Below are 17071 nucleotides of genomic sequence, written 5' to 3' on the forward strand. Positions count from 1 at the left end.
CGACTCTACCCAGCAGGAGCCATGCAGGGAAGGCGTATAGCAACTCCTCTTCTGGCCAGGTTTGAACAAGAGCATCGTTTCCCCAGGGACTGCTGATCTCTTCTGCGACTGAAGAATCAAGAGATGCTCGCATTGTGAGATGCAGCCAGGTCACTGGACAGGAGACCCCCAGCAATTTACTACCTCGCCCCTGAAAGAGGAGAGAGCCGCTACCTGGACCTTCAAGGAGTTAAGGGTCAAACCTTTATTCAAGACAGCCTGCAAAAATCCCAGAATTAGGGGGATTTTGCCCATCCAAGGGGAAACACTGTGATCATCGCACCAGGCTTTAAATACTCTCCAGACCCACACATATCTAGGGACGTAGAGAACTTCTGCATGCAGAGTAAGGTAGCAATTACTGCCGCCTAATATCCACACTTCATCAAGCGAGCCTTCTCAAGGACCAGACCGTAAGACAGAACCGAGTCAAAACCTCATGAAGGACCAGTCCCTGCTGTAGCAAGTCCCTGTGCGCTGGGAGGCAAAGGGGGGTCTCCACCAAGAGTCTCCGCGTGTCTGCGTACCACAGAAGCCTGGGCCAATCTGGAGCTACTAGTAGGACTAATCCCCTGTGGTGCTCGATCCTGTGAATGACTTTACCTAGTAAGGGGCCACACAAGGAAGGCGTATGCAATTCCTCTTCTGGCCAGATTTGAACAAGAGTGTTGTTCCCTAGGGACTACTGATCTCTTCTGCGACGGAAGAATCAGGAAACATTCGAATTGTGAGATGCAGCCAGATAGATGCACGGGAGACCCCAGCGATCTAGTACCAGCTGAAAGGCTTTGGCCAATAATGCCCACTCTCCTGGACCCAGATTCTCCCTGCTTTGAAAGTCTGCTCTGACGTTGTCTTTTCCTGCAATGTGGGAGGCTAAGATCATTTGTAGATGTATTTCTGCCCATTCTACAAGGAGATCTAGCTCCTGTGACACCTGCTGGCTTTTGGTTCCACCTTGGTGGTTGATGTAGGCTACAGTCATTGCGTTGTCAGACATTACGTGGACCGCTTGACCCTGGAGTTTGTAGTTGAAATGTAGACGCGCCAATCTGACTACCCGGGCTTCCAGGCATATTATGTTCCAGAGGGCCTCTTCCTTGATCCGACGTCCCTGGGCCATTAGTTCCTGACAGTGAGCTCCCCCAGCCCCGGAGGCTCGCGTCTATCGTGAGGACCAGCCAGTTTGGAGAGGACTGGGGTAAACCCCTGCCCAGATGAGCTTCCTGCAGCCACCACTGGAGCAGAGAGTATACTTCCTTCGGCAAATGGAGGTGAAATGAATAGTCTTGAGACTGCGGGTTCCAACATGATAGCAGGGAGCGTAGAAGTAGTCACATGTGTACCCTCGCCCATGGCACTACTTCCAGGGTTGCCACCATTAAACCGAGAACTTGAAGATAGTTCAACACCGTTGGGCGTATCGTACTCATCAACAGTCACACTTGCGACATCAACTTCCTTATCCGCGTGGTTTGAAAGAAGACCTTGCCTTGCTTGGTGTCGAACAGATTGCCAGATATTCCAAGGATTGGGAGGATTTGAGACTGCTTTTGTCCAGGTTTACGACTCATCCAAGTTCCTGAACAAGGTGGTCACCCTGCTGGTCACCCGGAAACTCTCTTTCATGGACTTGGCCTGGATCAACCAGTCGTCCAAGTAGTGGAGCACCAATATTCCTTCTTTTCTCAACGCTGCTGCTATGACCACCATAATCTTGGAAAATGTTCTGGGGGCAGTGGCCAGGCCAAAGGGCAGTGCTTGGAACTGATAATGGCAACCCAGTACCACAAAGCGTAGGATCAATGTTCTTGCCAGATTGGAATATGTAGGTAAGCCTCGGATAGATCCAGGGAGGTTAAGAACTCTCCTGATTGTACGGCCATTATCATGGAGCATAGGGTTTCCATGCGGAAATGAATCACTTGTAAATGTCGGTTGACACTCTTGAGGTCCAGGATGGGGCGAAAGGAACCTTCCATCTTGGGTACGATGAAATAGATGGAATAAAGCCCCATATTTTCATGGGGAGTAGGTACTGGGATTACAGCCCTCATCCTGAGAACATAAGAACATAAGAAATTGCCTTAACAGTCTCCACTGCCTGATTCTTGTTCTGGGAGTGGCAAGGAGAAATCATGAATATGTCCCGAGGAGTGCTGCGAAATTCCAGTGCATATCCTTCTCATATGACCTCCAGTACTCATTTGTCTGGAGTGATCTCGACCCAACATTGGTAGAAGAGGAATTCGACCCCTTATCTCCTCGTTCTGAGGGTGGGTTGGCAACACTTTATTGGGGGGGTTTGCGACAAACCTGAACCCCAGCCTGCCCCTCTCTTGGGCTGTCGACTCCAAAAGGACAGAGACCTCTGAAATTTTGAGTTTCCACAGGGCTGAAATCATTGGGATCCCCTGGACTGACTCCTCATGGGCGAGGGGTGCTGTAACTGCTTTGGCTACCAGAAGGTAAGGCGAGGAACTGCAGATTCGCCCCATTTACTGGCCAGCTTTTCCAATTCACTTCCCAAGAGGAGTGATCCTTTAAAGGGCATCTTTGTGAGATTTGCCTTGGAGGTTGCGTCTCCTGACCAATTCCGCAGCCATAGTTGTCTTCTGGCTGCCACCACTGAGGCCACTCCTCTGGCCGAGGTACAGACAAGGTCCGAGCCTGCGTCAGCAAGTTCCATAACTGTTCTGGAGTTTGTCCCAGAGTCATCCACCTCCCAAGAGAGGAGCAGGCATGAACGAGCTACCAGTGCCCAACAAGAAGCAATCTAAGAACATAAGAACATGCCATGCTGGGTCAGACCAAGGGTCCATCAAGCCTAGCATCCTGTTTCCAACAGTGGCCAATCCAGGCCATAAGAACCTGGCAAGTACCCAAAAACTAAGTCTATTCCATATTTCCGTTGCTAGAAAGAACAGTGGCTATTTTCTAAGTCTACTTAATTAATAGCAGGTAATGGACTTCTCCTCCAAGAACTTATCCAATCCTTTTTTAAGCCCAGCTACACTAACTGCACTAACCACATCCTCTGGCAACAAATTCCAGAGTTTAATTGTGGATTGAGTGAAAAAGAACTTTCTCCGATTAGTTTTAAATGTGTCCCATGCTAACTTCATAGAGTGCCCCCTAGTCCTTCTATTATCTGAAAGAGCAAATAACCGATTCACATCTACCCTTTCTAGATCTCTCATGATTTTAAACACCTCTATCATATCCCCCCCTCAGCCGTCTCTTCTCCAAGCTGAAAAGTCCTAACCTCTTTAGTCTTTCCTTGTAGGGGAGCTGTTCCATTCCCTTTATCATTTTGGTCGCCCTTCTCTGTACCTTCTCCATCACAATTATATCTTTTTTGAGATTTGGCGACCAGAATTGTACACAGTATTCAAGGTGCGGTCTCACCATGGAGCGATACAGAGGCATTATGACATTTTCCGTTTTATTCACCATTCCCTTTCTAATAATTCCCAACATTCTGTTTGCTTTTTTGACTGCTGCAGCACACTGAACAGACGATTTCAATGTGTTATCCACTATGACACCTAGATCTCTTTTTTGGGTGGTAGCACCTAATGTGGAACCTAACATTGTGTAACTATAGCATGAGTTATTTTTCCCTATATGCATCACCTTGCACTTATCCACATTAAATTTCATCTGCCATTTCTCTGCCCAATTTTCCAGTCTCACAAGGTCTTCCTGCAATTTATCACAATCTGCTTGTGATTTAACTACTCTGAACAATTTTGTATCATCTGCAAATTTGATTACCTCACTCGTCATATTTCTTTCCAGATCATTTATAAATATATTGAACAGTAAGGGTCCCAATACAGATCCCTGAGGCACTCCACTGCCCACTCCCTTCCACTGAGAAAATTCTCCATTTAATCCCACTCTCCGTTTCCTGTCTTTTAACCAGTTTGTAATCCACGAAAGGACATCGCCACCTATCCCATGACTTTTTACTTTTCCTAGAAGCCTCTCATGAGGAACTTTGTCAAACGCGTTCTGAAAATCCAAGTATACTACATCTACCGGTTCACCTTTATCCACATGTTTATTAACTCCTTCAAAAAAGTGAAGCAGATTTGTGAGGCAAGACTTGCCTTGGGTAAAGACATGCTGACTTTGTAAGGTCATTGCTATTGCATCAAAGGCCTCTTTAAGGATGGACTCCATCCACCTATTGTGCGCATCCTTTAAGCCCGCTCCTCCTTCCACTGCAATAGTTGTTCACTTAGAGATGGCACAGACCAGCGCATCCACTTTAGGGAAATGCAAACATTCTCTCGCTGCCGGATCCAGTCGGTATAGAGCTTATAATGCTCGTCCACCTTTAAAACTTGCTTCTGGGGTGTCCCATTCCAGGTCAATCAACTTCTGGATGGCTTCCAGTACTAGAAAATAGCAAGAGGATTCTTCTTTGGTTCCGTCATAGAGTCCGAACAGGAACTCCAAGTATCTTCAGGGTCTGGGAAACCAGGGCCAGCAATTCATCTCTATGGAAAAAACATAACATGGTCAGACAAGGTTCTAAACTGGGGGTGGGGGGATTTCCCCATTTTCTAAGGAATCTGGATCCTCTTCTTCGTCTATGCCATCCGGGACCCCACCAGGGATACCCTTGGTGAGGTGGGGGATGCCTCAAGGTCTGCCGATAGGACTGGGAGAGGGAGGGCTTACCGGCTGAGGTGCCGTCCAGACAGGGGCAAGCGAGGTAGCAGACTGGGCCCGTATGAAGGCTTGAAGGCCCTGGAAAAATTCCACCTAAGAGAAGGCAGTCGGGTCTATGCCTAGCCCAGGAGATACTGGGGTAGATGCCGCTGAATTTCCCTTTCCCATGAATGACCCAGTCCCAGGGTTACTCAGATCTGGGGTACTTCTTTTTTTTTTTTTGTATTTAAAGATTTTATTATCAGTCAGTGCAAAACAGTAATACAGAACAGTAGCACATAAGAAACATAAATAAACATGGAAATCAAAACAAGAAATATACCTCAGTAGTAACCATCCACCTCAAGGTGAAACAATATAGTCATAGCCAAAAATGACCGAATTTTCATTGATACATTCACCCCAACCCCGTCAACCCACCCCCCACCCCCCCATACACTGGGAATAGATAACCATCAGGGAAGAATTGTTTGCAAGAATCGCAGCTGGGAGAGGAAACGAAGTGAGACCACCAAAGAGCAAGGGAAAAAGGCAAAATGAGTGAAGGGCTCTAGTAGAAAGGTGTATAACGGGGGACAACCCAACCTGGATAGGTAATAAGAGTATTTAGTAAGGCTTTAATAGTCCAGAGCAAGACCAAGAATAGTGGCGACAAGCATTTATGGTCAAAGGGTTTGAAGTTCAAGCCACTTGGTATAACAGCCCCACACCCTTTCAAACGCTGCCAAGAGATCTCTGTGCACCGCAGTGAGTCTACTAAGTTGGTAATATGTGTGTGAAGTCTGTATTGAATTTTAGCCAAGCCTCTTTCCAGTGGCAGGCTATCTCAGTACGTGCAGCAATAAAAACTTGCAACAAGAATTTGTGTGTGTAGATCTGGGGTACTTCTAGTTACGGCTGTGGCTGACCCCATCCTCTGAATGGGAGGAGCTGGGCTTAGCTAAGTCTGGGGAGGCCAACTCTCCCTGGGCTTCCTCACAGTGCTGACATAAGTTGGAATCCAGGTCAGACTGTGAAGGCCTAACATGGAAAGCAGCGCAGAGAGAAAGGCGCGCATGTTTCTTTGCTGTCAGGGCCATTGGTGATGGTAACCACATGGTCAGTCGGCTCGCGCTTAAAATTTTATTCGCATAGATTTCGGGCGCCTATGCAGGCCATGGCAAGGCGCATGCACAGCCTTTGGCGAAACCATCCTGCAGAAAGAATAAAATGTCAGCGACTCGTTGGCGGTACACCAGGACTCGAAAACTTTCCAGACTCTCTCCTGGCTTGCAACAATGTAGAAATAACCGCTTCAGGATTACCCCTGCGCCTTAACCGCCGTCTCTCAAAAGCCAAGAAAATATGGGTGCCTGGCGATGAAGTCCCTCCACATGACCCAACCGAAGCGCTCCATCTACGGCCAAACTGATCAAACTATTGATCAAATTGAACCACGGACAGCGCCGGCCACTCTGGCGCCACCAAGATCACTTCTCCCTGTTTTTCTATGCGACGCAATACATTTCCTACGAGAGGCCAGGGAGGAAAGACAGTAAAACTCCTTTCAGCCAAGGAAGTACCAGTGCATTGACACCCCCACCCCCCCCTCGGCCCCATGCTCTCGCCTCTGACTGAAAAACCAAGGTGCTTTGGCATTCTGACAAGACACAGTTAGGTCTACATGGGGAGGCCCCATGTAGACTTAATGAGCTGCATCGCTGACTCCCCGCAACTCCCACTCGCCCGGATCTAGTGCTGTCAAACTCAAGAAATCTGCTTGAACGTTTTCGACCCCAGCAACATGCACTCCAGGGGCAATTTAACCCCAAGTACCTGAAAAGCCAGCGGTAGTAAGGCGTCGAGCTCTTCTCTCAAGAAAACACACCACCTTTGGATCATCACCCTCGGGCAGCGGGATCGCTGTAGTGTCCCCCCTATCTGTACCTCCGGAGACTGGATCTCCTGGGTCCACTGAGACCCCCAGAAGCTGAGTGTCCTCCGACACTAGAGGAGCCTCGACCAAATCATCCGAGTCACTCCCACCTTGGCCAGATGCCAAGGGAGGACCCGACGAGCCCTGCGCAGGAGAGCCCCTATGCCGGCTAGATCGAGTCTGTTTCAGGTGAAGATGACGCCCCCCCCCCCCTCGTAGGCTGGGCTGCTAAAACTCGAGGGCTCCTGGCTGTAGAAACTGCCTGCTGCTTGGCTAAATAAGCCTCATGCAGCAGCAGCACAAAGTCTGCTGAAGAAAGCCTGAAAGAGGGGGGGGGGGGGGCGGTGTGTCGTTCCCCGACACACCGCCCCCCATCCGGAGAGGCTGGCGTCGGTTGTGACCATGATCCATGTGGGAATCTCCAAGTCTTCTCCCCGACACAAGTTGTCTGGACACAGCCACCAAGGTAAACTGGCACGCAGCAGCCCGGTGTCTTCCAAGTCACCCCAGTCCTCCCCCGATCGCAGGCGGAGATGGATCGGGCCAGTGACAAGCGAGGAGGAGCTTCCCCTTCCCCCTCAGATAGCACAGGAAAGGCCGAAAGCAAATCCAAGATGGCCGCCGTTCCTGTGCTGATCGGGAAGGGATCAGCATCCCGGTCAGCAACACGATGCGATGCCAGGGTGGCAGCGGAGGATTCCCAGTGCTGTTTCATGGCGATTGGGCGGGCCCCCCCCCTTCGGAACACGTGGCACAGACGCCAAGGCGGCTGAGGCATGCTGACCCCTGACCTATCACTGCACGTTGCCAGGGAGCACCAGGTATAAAATAAACAAAAAACCAGAACCTACCACCATGCTAGGAAAGGTGGAAGGGTCTGCCGCTCAGCCAGAATCAAACACTAACAGCCAGAATTAAAACTGTTTCTCTCTCTTTTTTTTTTTAAATATGAAAAGTACTCGAACTGAGACAGAGCCTATGAGAAAACAAAAAATAGGCTGTCTCGGATGAAAAAGGTACCTAGAGCATGCAGCTGCGTAAAGGGGAGGGATCTGGATCACCAGATTTATACCCCATGAGCGCACGGGTCGGGCACACCCAAGAATCACCAACTCCTGGCCCGCCCGCCCGCACCAGACAGGGAGAAGCCGTCAGGATTCCGAAAAAATAATAAACCCCCGGAAGGAAGGCTCAGAAGGAAAAACTAAAAATTGTCTCAGTCCACTCCATAAGACGAAAAGATGATCCGTCAAAAGAAAACTATTCGTGTCCTCCAAGTAACGCAACAATACCCATTTCACATCCAGCTTACGCAAATCTCTGGCCTCTGGCAAAGAGGAATCCACACCCGCAAAGGAAGGAAGCTCCACAGACTGATTTAAATGAAAAGCAGAGACCACCTTGGGGAGAAAGGATGGAACAGTGCGCGATGAAACACCCGTGTCCGAAATCCTTAAGAAAGGCTCTCTGCAAGATAACGCCTGCAGCTCTGAACTGCGCCTCGCCGAAACAATAGCGACCAAAAACACCATTTTCAGAGTGAGATCCTTCAGGGTCGCCCGCTTCAAGGGCTCAAAGGGGGACGAGCAAAGGGCGCGGAGGCCCAAATTAAGTTTCCAGGAAGGACAAGGATTCCTAACTGGAGGGCGCAAGTGCTTAACCCCTTTCAGGAACCTAGCCACATCAGGATGTGAAGCAAGCACCACCCCACACACCTTACCTCGAAAACAATCTAACGCCGCTACTTGAACTTTCAAGGAATTAAAGGCCAGACCCTCGGACAAGCCCGCCTGAAGGAAATCCAGAACCTCCGGGATTGAGGCCTTGGCAGGACAAATGCTACGTTCCACACACCAGGACTCAAAGACCCCCCCCCAGACCCTAACATAGGCTCTGGAGGCAGAGGTTTTATGGGAGTTCGCCAGCGGGACAATAACCGCAGGTGAATAACCCCTTGAACTTAACCTCTGCCTTTCAAAAGCCATGCCGCTAGACAGAAGCGATCGACCTCACCGAAATAGACCAGCCCCTGGCGCAGTAGAGTTGGGGACGGAGGAAATCTCAGCGGGCCATTGACGGCTAGAGTCAGAAGATCCGCAAACCACGGACGTTGTAGCCATTTCGGAGCCACTAGAATCACTGTACCCGGGTGAACTTCTATGCGGCGCAACACTTTTCAGACCAACGGCCATGGAGGAAAGACATTCAACAGAACGTCCCTTGGCCATGGCAGAACCAGAGCATCTACTCCCTCCTCTCCCAGTTCTCGTCGCCGACTGAAGAAACGAGGAGCCTTGGCATTGCGAAATGTTGCCATGGGTCCATGGATGGCCTGGTCCAATGCTAGCAAAGAAGACGAAAGGCCTCGTCTGAGAGTTCCCACTCCCCTGGATCCTACTGGTTTTGACTTAGAAAGTCTGCCTGCACGTTATCAACCCCAGAGATGTGGGAGGCCGCAATCTTGTAAAGGTGCCGTTCCACCCAGGCGATCAGCAGCCGTGCCTCCTTCATAAGAACATAAGAACATAAGAAAATGCCATACTGGGTCAGACCAAGGGTCCATCAAGCCCAGCATCCTGTTTCCAACAGTGGCCAATCCAGGCCATAAGAACCTGGCAAGTACCCAAAAACTAAGTCTAAGCCATAGGATGGCTCCTGGTTCCTCCTTGACAATTGATGTAAGCCACTGCTGTGGCATTGTCGGATAGTATCCTCACCGACCACCCTTCCACCAAGGAAAGAAGGGCCTGTAACGCCAGCCGAACCGCCCTGGTCTCCAATCGCTTTATGGACCAGGAGGATTCCGTCCTCGTCCATTGGCCCTGCACCGCCGTTCCCCGACACACCGCCCCCCATCCGGAGAGGCTGGCGTCGGTTGTGACCATGATCCACGTGGGAATCTCCAAGTCCACTCCCCGATGCAAGTTGTCTGGACACAGCCACCAAGGTAGACTGGCACGCGCCACTTCCGTCAGCGGTAATTGAAGCAGGAACTGCTGGGAAAGTGGACTCCAGTGGGAGAGCAACGCAGACTGCAGAGGACGCATATGAGCACAGGCCCATGGAACGAGCTCGAGAGTGGAAGCCATCGACCCCAGGATCTGCAAATAATCCCAGGCCGTGGGCTGAAGCATGGAACTGAATAAATCCACCTGGGAAATCAACTTGGAAAGTCTCTCTTCTGTAAGAAACACCTTGCCCGAGGCTGTATCGAATCTGGCTCCCAGAAACTCCAAGGACTGAGAAGGAATCAGATGGCTCTAGTCGGGGTTTACCACCCAACCTAAGGAAGTCAACCTCCGGGGGTCCCGCTGGACCATGGCCCTGCACAATTCCTCCGACTTTGCACAAATCAGCCAATCGTCCAGGTAGGGATGAACCAATACTCCCTCGCGCCGCAGGGCTGCTGCTACCACCATCACCTTGGTGAAGACCCTTGATGCTGTCGCAAGGCCGAATGGGAGTGTACAAAACTGGAAATGCTGGCCGAGGATCGCGAACCGTAGGTACTTCTGATGATCCGGACGGATGGGAATGTGCAGATAAGCCTCCGTCATATCCAACAATGCCAGAAACTTTCTCTTGTGGACGAATGCTATCACGAAGCGCAGAATTTCCAGCCAGAAACGAGGCACCTTCAGCTTCTGATTGACCTGTTTCAGATCGAGGATGGGACGAAATGTTCCTTCCTTTTTCGGCACAATGAAATAGATTGAGTAACGCCCGCGCCTGAGTTCTCCGGCTGGAACTGGAACTATCGCGCCAAGGTCTTGTAAGCGTAGCAGGGCCTCATGCACCGCTTGTCTCTTTTGGCTGCATGCGCATGGGGAAACCATGAAGCGGTCACAGATCGGCCGTGCAAAATCTAAAGCGTAGCCGTGTTCGATTATGCTTAGGACCCATTGATCGACATTACCGTGGTCCACTCCTCCAGAAATAAGGACAGCCTGCCCACAATCTTTGGAACCAAGGAGTGAACCGGCCGCCCTTCATTGTGAAGGCTTGGGACCCCATGAGGTTGAGGGGCTCCATCTCTGGAGGACCTCCGGCCTCTAAAGGACTGGGGCCATGTGTTTTGATGGCTTTGTCCCTGACAGAACGATGAGTCCGTGGAGCGGGAGGAGCGAAAACGTCGATTTCCCCGAAATCTTGCTCTCTGAGGGAAAGATCCCCTGGTCCTAGGCCTGTCCTCTGGCAGCTTATGGACCTTATTCTCTCCGAGCGACTTGCTCATATCATCCAACTGCTGCCCGAACAACAATCTGCCTTTGAAGGGATGTGAACCCAAATGCGACTTGGAGGATACATCCGCCGACCAATTCCGCAACCATAGGAGACGACGCGCAGAAACCGCTGACACCATCGCTCTTCCTGATGTCCACAAAAGATCATACAGGGCATCCGCAGTGTAAGCCACCGCAGACTCCAGCCTCCCTACCTGTAGTGACTGGTTCTCAGTAAGTTCCACAGATGCTTGGAAATCCTGGATCCAGCGGAGACTGGCCCACTGCGCGAAGCTGATGCAGATGGCCGCCCGGACACCAAGAGCCGAAACCTCAAAGATCTTCTTCAGATGTACCTCCAACTTATGGTCCTGCAAATCTTTCAAGGCCGCGGCCCCTGTTACCGGAATAGTCAACTTCTTTGTCACCGCTGAGACCACAGCATCCACCTTAGGCACCCTGAGAAGATCCAGCGTGTCCTCTGGGAGCGGATACAACTTATCCATGGCTCTGCTCACTTTTTTTTTTTTTTTTTAATATTTATAGTTTATTGGGTTTTTACAAATTTATACAAATTGCAAAAAGAAGGAACAAAATTTTTTGGTATAACAATCTTAGCCCACTATAAATTCAAGTAAATCTTTCTATACCTCAATCTTATAGTCCACTACATGGGAGGAACCATTAACAAGCAAAACTCAAAAGAAAATGTATTTCTATCAAATTACATATAGCTGGATTACTTTATTTATTGCAGTTATTTCCTAAATCATCCTCTTTCTTTGTCTACTAAAAATGTTTCTAAGTGAGATGGGTCCTGAAAAATAAACTTATTCTTCTGATACACTATTACACATTTACAGGGGAATTTAAGAAAATATGTTGCCCCTATGGACAATACTCTAGATTTCAACATAAGAAATTGCTTCCTCCTGTACTGGGTAGAACGTGATACATCAGGAAATACCTGGACTTTATAACCGCAAAACAAAGACTCTTTATTCCTGAAATATTTTTCAAGAATGTTAACCTTATCCTTCTCTCTGCAAAAGGTCACAAGAAGTGTGGCTCTTTGTGGTATGTCATCCACTGACGACTCCAGGAAGGAGGTCAAATTAGGGGACTTTTGTTGGATACTGTCCATACCTTCCTCTCCTTCCTGTCTCTTTATTCTAGAATTCAAAGCATAATATATTTTTGAAATAGATTGATCATCTATATTTAATATAAACAAATTTTCTTTTAAGTATTTCTTTAACAACTCAGTGGCTGAAAGGAGTCTGGTCATTGGAAAATTTAAAAACCTCAGGTTTCTAACCCTATTCTCATTTTCCAGTCTCTCAATTTGCCGCTGAGCTGTCAGAGAATCCTTAATAAAGGAATGATTTGCAGTCTGCAGGGCTGCTATCTGTACTGTAGCCCCCCCGCTTGCCTCCTCTAATTGTTTTAAACGATTATTATGTAATTCTATATTAGTTTTTAACTCTAGATTTCCTTTATTAGTCTGGGCCATAAATCCTGTCATTACCTTTTGCAAATCATTAATTGCTCTCCATACATCCACCAGGGTTATATTCTGGGGGTCTATGGTTACTGGACTTAATATTTGTAGTCCAGGTCCCTCATTAGACCCCAATTCCACCCCCTCCCCCATTACTGTGGGAAGAGGTATATCATTATCCATAACACTTTCTTCCATTTTTAAACCTGATTGAGGAAGTACAATTGAGTCCAGGTGAGGTTGAGTTAGTAACTGCTGGCTCGGGCTGTCTGAAGCTCCCGAGGAAAAGGATATTTCAGGTATTGTATTGCGGGCAGATTGACTTACCCGCCTTACAACATGTTGGTCCATCGGCCCCCTAGCCTCCGTTGTCGCTGGAGATGAAGTCCAAACTTTTGATTTCCTTTTCCTGTCCATATGGTTAGGTGTAGTAATAAGAAATGTTTTTTTTGCCCAGGGGCGCGCCCCTTTGGCGCGCGGCTTCGGCTGGGCGCTGCTGCTTCCCTGGATTTATCTCAGCGATTCCGGCCCCTCCCGATGACGTCACTTAGGGGGCGTGGCTACGGGCGGCACGATGGAACAGCTCCGAGGGTGAAAAAACGGAGCTTGTAGCCTGCCCTTCTCTGCCTACCTCTCGAAGAGAGGTTTCCCAGCTGGAAGTCCTCCCGGCTCTGCTCACTTTTAAGCCCAGATCAGGAGTGTCCCACTCCTTGAATAAAAGGTCAGACACCGAAAAGTGAAACGGGAATGACCGTGCTGGGTCTCGGAGGCCCAGGACCACAGAATCCATAGTAGCCCCCAGTTTGGAATCCTCCTGAGGGACTTCAATCCCCAGTTCATCTAAGATGACCAGAATAAGGGGACCCAGCTCGTCCCTTCTAAATAAGCGCACCACCTTGGGGTCATCCCCCTCCACCAGAGTGGAGCCCACGTGCTTGGATGGAGAAGCCTGGGTATCAGGGTCCACATCCTGATCCCGATCAGGCACTGGCCGCGGAGAATCCGCCTGATCCGAAGAGTCCGAGGATGTGCTGTCCCTCGGAAATACCATGGACCGAAGCGGGCGTTTCTCCTTGGGTGCGCCACCCGATTTCGGTGGCTGACTCCGCTTCCGGGCCTCGGAGGAACCTCCTCCCGGCCCTGCTGCCGCAGGAGCCCTGCGGGCTACCTTGCGCCCCTGTGCCTTAACCAGCCCTGCGCGCCTTAAAAGCTTTGTGCATCAAGAGCACAAAATCGGAGGTGAACGACGAAGAAGACCCTTCGGAATCCTCCTCCTCCTCGTCGTCCACCTGCCCAGCGCCAGCCAAACCTGCTGAAGACAGAAGAATACGGACAGACTCTAGGGGGCACCTCAGGGGTATACGACAGAGTCCACAGAAATTGGTCCGTCTCCGCCTGCTGGAGGGGAGGTAAAACCCAGGAGCCTGGGCTGATCCGGGTACGTACAGGGAACTGGATCTTTTTGTTGTATTCCTGACTTTGCGGGGACCATCTGCCTAACAGGCCCGCTTGCAGCGGGCACATACATCCTGCTGCCGCCATTGCGTCTTGTACCTGTAGGTACCGCCATGTGTACGTGAACTTCCGCAAAGCCTTCCGTCTGCTCCTGGAGCTTCTGAATCATTTTGTCAGTTAGATACGCTGCCCTTCTCATCGGGTCGAAGCGGGCTCCCAAGCAGATCAGCGTTTGCTTCTCCGGGCAATCTGACTTTGGTCCCGAGGATAAGTGGGATGAACAGCGCTCCGTCAGAGCTGGCTTCCTCTTCTCTTAGGTGCACGATCTTCTGGGCGCGCTGTCTTTGGGCCCTGGACGACTTACGACCGCAGTCCCAGCAGTTGGACCGGTCGTGCTCAGGCCCCAAACAAAGAGAACGATAGTTATGTCCATCGGGGATGGACATAACCTTTCCGCACTGGCGGTATTTGAAGCCAGGTGGCTTGGGTGCCTTAAACAGCACTGAAAAGTTCTGGTTTTTTTTTTTTTAAGAAAATACTTCAGAGAAGGAGAGAGAGAATGAACTCCATATGCGACTGGCGGCGCGGAAGAAAAAGGCTGAGAAGGTGGCAATCGCACGGGAAGACGCACGCAGCCGCGCAGAGCAAGAGCTCTGTGATCTCGGAGAGAAGCTCCACCTCAAGGCTCGGAGGATGTCCCAGGCAGCACGGCTAATTCCGCCTGCTATCGATGGGGAAAACTATCAACCAGCAAATACAAAACAGACTGTAGGAGTTATATTTTCAGTCAGCGCACAACCCATGGAATCTGTTGCCAGAGAACTTGGTTAAGACAATTAACATAGTGGTGTTCAAAAGAAGACCGGCAAGTTCCTGAAGGAAAAGTCCATAACCAGTGTGGGGATCTAGCAGTGCTGACTTTCAGCCTGAATGTGCTTTCTCTAATCCCCACTAACTGTAGTAGGAGTGGCCTAGTGGTTAGAGCGGAGAGCCATGGACCAGGGATAAAATCCCACTGTCGCTCCTTGTGACCTTAGGCAAGTCACTTTACTCTCCCTTGCCTCAGGTACAAACATAGGGGCCGAGCGCACTGTATAACCTGCAGACGGACGCGGGTTGAATAGGCGCTAATGAATCCCCTAATGCAATAAGGGGACTGGCACCTATTCAACGCGTATCCGACGCAGAATGAACCTAATAGCACTCAACAGATGCAAATGCATGGGATTGAGGCTATTAGCATTCACTCCAGATTGGGAAAAAAAAAATGTGCATCTAGGATGCACATTTAGTGCTCAGCAATTAACGCCTGCCTGGAGCAGAAAAAACTTTTTCTGTACTGCCTCCTAATTAATATCGTTGCGATATTAAGTAAGAGGAAAAACAAAAATTAAATAAAGTTAAAAAAATAGAAAAAACAAAATAAAACACTGGCAGTCAGGAAACGGACTGGCAGTCAGGAAACGGACGCTTGAATGACAAGCGTCCGTTTCCTGAACCCCCCTGGCTGTGCGGTGTCGGGGCCGATGCCGATCGCGCTGTCGTTGGCAAGGAGGCGCTAGGGGCATGCAAGCAACCCTAGCGCCTCCTCACTAATGCGACCCCCTAATCTAAATATTGCATGGCACCCCCCCCTTGGGGCACATAAACAAAGCGGGCGCTCACTGTTCAGCACCCGCTTTCTGCACATATTTACTGCATCTGCCCCATAAATTGTAAATCCTCTGGGGATAGGGAAATACCCACAGTAACTGAATGTAATCCACTTTGAAGTGCCAAAAAGCAGAATATAAATAAAAATAAATTACATAGCGTTAAGAGTTGTAGCAGAGTTAGAAGTTATAGACATAGAAGGTTGCATAAAGGACAAACAAAGCTCTCTTAACCATTCCCTCAGAGAAGACGGCGAGGCTAACCCAGGTAAGAGAAAGGGCGTTATCTTTAGCAGGCCCCACACTCTGGAACACATTGCCTCTAGAGACCAGATTACAGAGAGACCTCAAAACATTTAAGAAAAGTTTAAAGACATGGCTTTTTAAACAAGCCTTTTATAAAGAGACCAGAAAATGGAAAAAATACAGGAATAAACAGAAGAGCCCCAGCACCACTCTCAAAATGTGCATTATAAGATTTTTAACAATTTTTATTACACAACTAACCTAACAGTAAAATACAGAGAATGTGATTTTCACCTGTAAAAGTACCTTGCAGGTACACTTGGCCAGGACCCACATCACTAAACAATTGTGAGTCATTTTATGATTTAATAATGTAGCCGAAACGTCTTGGCACCCGTTAGAATGTTCTATAGTACCCTTACTCCTACATTATTTTATGTGCCTACGTGTAAACCGTTGCGATGGTATAGAAAAGACTTTAAATAAATAAATCAATCTCAGGTTTCTGTATACAAGTAAAACTGTGAGCTTTGAGAGGAGTCTCTGGAGAGCTAACAACCCTTGTGCTCTGTTTACAGGGGGTGGTGCTTAAACCCTTCACTCAACTCCTATTCAAGCCATCTGGTCTTGTCGGGTTTTTCTCGGCAAAGCTTTGACTCCCTAAAAAGCCTAACATTTTAATGCTCAAGTTTCTGAAAGCCAAATTATTGGGAATCCTAAGGGCAGCAATCAGAGCAAATCAAAGACCTGGCCCCGCCTTGCTTTCCCTCCCCTGCTCCCTGTGCAGAGCCCCCTCCTATCTGGAGCTCCTGCCCCTCAGCGCTGCTGCTTCTGCTAGAAAATGTCACAGGGACACCGGGAAGAGAACAGGCTGGAAAGACACCGCTTACCCTCCGGGGCTGAGCTTCACTGCAATCGCTTATTCCTGGTTAAGAAAAGTAAATTGCTTGTTTATGAGCACGGGGAGGGAGCGGAAGAGAGCTCTCTGTCTGACCACGTGCGTCTTCCTCTTTCGTCTTCTGCAGACCGCAGCCACCGCCTCTTTCTATTGACTGTCTGCTCCTGTCACCTCTGACTGGTTGCTGCCTCCCCTGCATCATCACTCTGCGTCCGCTGGCAGGGCTGCTGCTGCTGCTCTGCATCATCATTCTGCGAGCACTCCCTGGGTTGCTGCTGTCCATGAGTCATCACTCCGCGACTGCAGACCGGGCTGCTCCTGTCCGTGTGTCATCACGGTGGGACTGCTGGATGCGATGTTGCTGCCTTGCATCATCATTCTGCGACTGCCGGCTGGGCTGCTGCTGTCCATGAGTCATCACTCCGCGACTGCAGACCGGGCTGCTGCTGTCCATGTGTC

At 49.5% G+C, this 17071-nt stretch overlaps 1 protein-coding gene across 1 annotated transcript in view; it reads right to left on the reverse strand.

The window, feature by feature from the left end:
- Positions 1 to 16798, reverse strand: part of LOC115083679 (oocyte zinc finger protein XlCOF6-like) — a 36847-nt gene extending 20049 nt beyond the window's left edge. Inside the window, exon 1 of the mRNA XM_029587637.1 lies at positions 16605 to 16798. The gene's annotated coding sequence lies outside the window, so the exon portion shown is untranslated. The remainder of the gene's footprint in view (positions 1 to 16604) is intronic.
- Between the last annotated feature and the right edge of the window lie 273 nt (positions 16799 to 17071).

The sequence above is a fragment of the Rhinatrema bivittatum genome, chromosome 2, assembly GCF_901001135.1.
Source record: "Rhinatrema bivittatum chromosome 2, aRhiBiv1.1, whole genome shotgun sequence".
NCBI classification, from domain to species: domain Eukaryota; kingdom Metazoa; phylum Chordata; class Amphibia; order Gymnophiona; family Rhinatrematidae; genus Rhinatrema; species Rhinatrema bivittatum.